General features: G+C 35.9%; 1 non-coding gene across 1 annotated transcript; it reads left to right on the forward strand.

Annotated features, from left to right (window-relative positions):
• The first annotated feature begins 4906 nt into the window (after positions 1–4906).
• Positions 4907–4978, forward strand: Trnap-agg (transfer RNA proline (anticodon AGG)). The gene has a single exon. It is a non-coding gene; the product is annotated as a tRNA-Pro (tRNA).
• The last annotated feature ends 1107 nt before the right edge of the window (positions 4979–6085 follow it).

Below are 6085 nucleotides of genomic sequence, written 5' to 3' on the forward strand. Positions count from 1 at the left end.
ACATCACACACACATACGTCTTTCTTTAGAGATGTCCTACAAATTACATGTAAAACCAAACACAATGTACATGTAGTAGAGCATTGTGAGAGTGTTTGTGTACATTAAGACATTGTTCAATGTATATATTAGACGGGTCGCGAAACGTTTTTCTCGGAGTCATTATATAGAGCAGAGTGGCAGGAACTCAAAAAGCGGTTTATTGATTGTTATTACATCTCAGACAAAAGGGTATTATACGACAGTTATATTCAGCTGGAGTTGGTCGGACTGATTGCCCCCCCCCCCCACCCTCCCCCGCCTCAAACAAAACAACATCCTTTAGACGATGGGGAAAGTAAGCAGCCGATGTGTCTACTCTAAGCCATTTAACTTGTTGCAGAAGAGAGATAAGCAAGAGACGTTCGGACAGATAATCCATATTGCAATGCTTTGACATAACTATGACTACGTCAGCTGCTAAGTCACCGCTATTGATTGGATAAAGGGTCTTGACAACATAAACAGTTGTGGTAATGAATTAAAGTAAATACTTAATATATGTGGCAATTTTATAGAAATTTGATATAATCATTAATACATATATTGAATCATCGATTTTTGACGGCGTAGGTTTTTATATAAACCTCGCTTTGAACACATCCAGAGTTGTCTATTATGCTGGATGTATCGTACATGTATAGTAGCAAGACTAGGGGCATCACAGTTGTAACACCGTGACGTCAACGAATGGTTAACCTATGTGGTCGATATGGGCGCACTAGTACAAGAACATTCGACTACGATCAGCGTACAATAGATGTGCGGTAGATATCGTCGGTACATACAAAGCAGCCCTTTTAGCGATGCGAAGCTCCGAGGACTGTGAGAGAGTCTATACTGCAGAATGACGCCATTGGGTTAGATTTCAAGAAACACCATCATATAATTTCAATGAGTTGAAAGATTTTTCTTGGGGTGACATGTTTTAGTACAAGTAGAAAATACGCTTGGTTACCATGTTTATTTCCAAATTTCCTTTTAAAATGTTCTGTTGAATGGAAATAAATAGGCTAAATGTAAAGTTACATATTTGCATAACAATAAAATCCTGTGCTTTATGATCGAGGCAACATTTTTCACTCTAAATGTTGTAAATTTGTGTTCAATGTAGTCCTCAACTAAGTGACACTTATATTAAACGGTATTTATTTGCTACATAGAAAAACTGATATTACCTTACAGCCTGCAACAGTGTAGAAACGAATTTGTCAAGTATTTTTACAAATATGAGCTGAAAAGTACACAAAACCGTACTAAATGTTTGAGTCATTTGCAACAAATCTCAATGGCCTCGCCCTTGAACGATACAGACAGACGATTTTGCCATGCCTATTGTTTTAATTAATCAATAGCGTTGTAGCACAACTGACTATAAGTCAAAAAATCAAAATTTTTGCAGGCTTCCCAGGAAGCCCCATATTCCAAAGTTAATGTTAGAATGTTTACGATATTTTGATATATTCAGGTGAACAATTTGCATATGAAGGGCGGTCTCTCTATATACCTCACCTTTCTGTACTGACTACATTGTACTTATTACGTAGGTTGGCGCCGATCTACAAACAAGTCAGAAATTCCCTGCATACATCGTACAGGTGAGCTACACCGTTCCTTGCTTACACATGCACCAAATAGAGTAGTTAATTTTTGCGAGCGTGTAAGTTGGGGTTTAATTCGATTCGGTTTAATTTAATTCTTACTGCAATCACTGGCTATCACATTGAATTTAGCCGTCGGTGTGTACAAAGACATCCTCCTAAGGAAATTACTCAGAACAAAATACTCAAAGACTGCTTTTGATAAAATGTTGTAGTGGAAGTCACTCTTTAAGACGAGAATATATTGCCATTATTTTTATATGTCGTAAACTAGATGGTCAGATGGTCTCAACCTATCTGATTGATTGATTGATTGATTGATTGATTGATTGATTGATTGATTGATTTTTATTACCTGTACAAGAAATAATTACAGATCACTTGGAAAAAAAATATTTATACACAATTTATACAGGCAATGGGAGTCAGAAAATAGCTTTGCTAATCAAGTCTGACCCCTTACATTAATGGTTAATGGTTAAACATTCACGGGTGTTACTAAACGCACTTGCCCCTCCCCCAACCCCCATCCCAATCCAAGTCATTTTAAAAGTGATGAGAAGAAAGTTCGGTGAAGAATGCCAACTATGCTATATATTCTTTCAGTAAATCCATTTTAAGTGACCGCTTGAAACTATGTCGTGTTGGTTCTTTCCTGATATTGTATTTGATGTCGTTCCATGTAGTTGCACCTGTATATGATATTGATTGTTGTCCAACTGATGTTTTCACTGGAGGAATACATAAATTGCCCTGAGCCTTCTGTCGTGTATTGTATTCATAATTCAACAGCGTGAGTAGGTTATAGAGTGTGGTAAATTATTGTGTATTAAGTCGTAAACAAAAACCCCTACTAAATACTTGTGTAACTTAAAAACGTCGAGAATTCCTAACTGGTTGAGAAGAGGAGAAGAATGTTCCCGAAAATGGCTGTGCGAAATAGCAGGCATAGCCATTTTCTGGGATAATAAAATACGATCTAAATATGAATGAAAAGTATTTCCCCAGACTTCTAACCCTTAGGATATATGAGGTTGGATGAAAGTGGTGTAGTGTAAAGTAAGTACATGTTTCGGTACGAATTCCCTCAGTTTGAAAATTGCGCCTATTTTTCTTCTTATAATATTATTTACATGACAAATGTGTTCCTTCCAAAGCAGATGTTCATCAATGACAATACCAACAAACGACGCATAATTAACTTGCTCAATAGCATTCCTATTTACATAAAGAGTTCCACTGACACTGGGTGAAAACCTACGACTTCTCATAAGAATATACTTTGTTTTAGACTCATTTATTGTGAGCTTGTTTGCAGTACACCATGCCGTCACATTATGAAACTCGTGGTTTACTATGGACAGGTCAATATTGTTGAACTTTGTGGGAAAAGTGTGAAAAAGGTTCTAATCGTCTACAAACAATCTGAAATCAAAATATGACGATGGAAGTGGCAGGTCATTGATATATAATAAAAATAGTGCTGGTCCCAAGACAGAACCCTGTGGGACTCCGCATGTTATTGGAGAATATGTAGAGTTAACACAATTAGAACAAACATATTGCTGTCGAAGGTAATCCCGAAACCACAAAAGGGGTAAACCTGCAAGTTTAGATAATAAAATATTGTGATTGATGGTATCAAAGGCCTTTGAGAAGTCAGTGAAGATGCCTTCGTCTATCTGTTTAACAAGATGATTCACTAAGTTTATAACAGACAATTTTGTACTATATTTTTCTCGGAAACCATATTGGTGCTCATATAGTATTGTGTTATGTGTGATGAATGATCGTAAACGGTTGTCGACTAGTCTTTCTAAAACTTTGCTTAAAATTGGAAGGATTGAAATTGGCCGATAATTGCCAGGAATTTGTTCTGATCCCTGTTTAAATAATGGTTTCACTTTTGCAATTTTGAGGGCATTGGGGACGTCACCACCGTAGGCTGAACGAATTTATTGTATACAGATCTAGACATTTCAAAATGGACATTTAATATCTGTAAAATGTGACCGTCACCACAGCAACTCCTAATCCTTTAACACTTAGAGATTAACTGTGGAATTCGTGACAACGACCCAAGCAATCATTTGTCGTCTTGCAAAGGAAGACACCCAACATCATATTTGCACATGATACAGTTACCACATCACCCAAAGCCTAGACTTACTCAAGTCTCTGTGCTTTTTTCATTCTTTATTTGAATTATAATCATTTTTTAAACAAGTCTGTTCTTTTGTGAAACAATGACCTGGTGAGTGATTACGAAACGTATAGGAAACTACTAGTGTAAATGGGAAACAATACGAAAGGTTTGAGCATATTTTCCTTTGCAAAACTCAGTAAAATGAATAACAAACTCAAATAATGTAAAAACTTGCGAAACTAAAAAGAAAAAGAAAATCTCCAAGGATTCTTTTGTGCAGGTTACACGGGCACTTGAATACATCGTCCCCTGACTGGATTAAATTTATCACCATGATGACAAAGAATTGCCAACAGTTGGTTGACAAGTCATATAGTAACTATGACAACAAGTATTGGCTGTCAATCAGTTGACAGCTAGTTCAATACATATGACAAAACACTTGATTGACAGCTCATGACTAGCGAGGAGCAATTTTGGTTGGAATGGAAATTGTCAGTGTTTGATAACATAGAATTGACTTTTAGAATTTCGGCATAAACAAATATTGTTTGACAGAAAGACACAGATTTTGAGATTTGTATCATACGAAAATGAAAGTAAGACAATATTAAAACCGTACGTAAACCGAATATTTTCTTTTGGATTCACATTCAAATCCAAAGTTGTAAGAGTGTTTTTTTTCTCAACAATTCTCCCTCAGTTATCTCTGTTTTCAAAATTGTCAGCACGCAATTACTCTCTTCTGTTCTATGAGTTACATTTTTCACATAGATTCCATACTCGTCCTTGTACGTACTGGGTGTATTCAAGAGTAAAAACGTGTCGTCAACTGCAGGCACTGTTAGAATGTTGCACATGAAAAAAAAAAAAGATGGCAGACACTCATATGGGAAAGTAGTCGCATTTTGTTCCATTTCTGTGTATTGATAACACAGGACGATTTTGCAGTATTAAAAGATACCATAGCGATCTAGCAGGTGACTACGGTTTCACGACTGGAAATCTATCACCCTAACTCAGGGGGTAAACCATTGGCAGCTTGCAAAAGTTGATAACACCATCGTGGAAATTAATACGCTCCTATTTTTTTGTTGACATATGGAGTAGTATTGTCTGCGGCCCGTTGGTCTAGTGGCATGATTCTCGCTTAGGGTGCGAGAGGTCCCGAGTTCAATTCCCGGACGGGCCCTGTAATTTTAGTATCTTCGATAACTTAATGGCGTACATGGAGGGATAAATGGTTTAACCAAAATTACATTTTGTCATATCGGCGGTTTTGAATATCTAAAAAGGAAATCATCGCTCCATTGACTGATTATGCACGAAGGGGATTCATATTTTGCAAACAAGACGAGAATCAAAAGTTTATTTTTAGCAAAACATTTCGTTTGAAACAAAAATGAACTTCCTGCAAAAATCTTTATAATTTAGGGAGGCAAGATGTCAAAGTTATGGAAATCAAACGTAAAATGTTACTCTACCTACTCCGAACTGGGGACGCCCAATAGTTCGAGGCAAGACGTTAAGTATTTTAACAACACTTGCACACACACACGCTCAGAAGTATATATACATGCATACATACATACATACATACATACATACATACATACATACATACATACATACATACATACATACATACATGCATACATACATACATACATACATACATACACACACACAACATACATACATACATACATACATACATACATACATACATACACACATACATACATACATACATGCATACATACATACATACATACACACACAACATACATACATACATACATACATACATACATACATGCATACATACATACACACATACATACATACATACACATACATACATACATACATACATACATACATACATACATACATACATACATACATACATACACACAAACACACATACATACATACATACATACACACATACATACATACACACACACATACATACACATATACAATATAAATATAACACTAAACATATAACATGTGGAAAACCACAAACAATTTATTCTATAAATAAGTTATATATGTACAGTTGATAAAATGTCACCCATTCGATGTAATAAAAAATAACATACACGTTTTCTAAACTCAAGTACTGAACGTAAAGTTCAAAATATTACAATTGATGATTCGTGTGTTATGATCGTTAATTCTTCCGACTGGTTCGAAGGGCATCTGCGTTGTTGATACAGGGATCACATGGGAAATGGAGACGTTTTCTGACGCGTTGTAACTGTTCACGACGACTTGAAAACCAGTTCTGTGG

Source organism: Glandiceps talaboti, chromosome 8 (assembly GCF_964340395.1).
Source record: "Glandiceps talaboti chromosome 8, keGlaTala1.1, whole genome shotgun sequence".
In the NCBI taxonomy this organism is placed as follows: domain Eukaryota; kingdom Metazoa; phylum Hemichordata; class Enteropneusta; family Spengelidae; genus Glandiceps; species Glandiceps talaboti.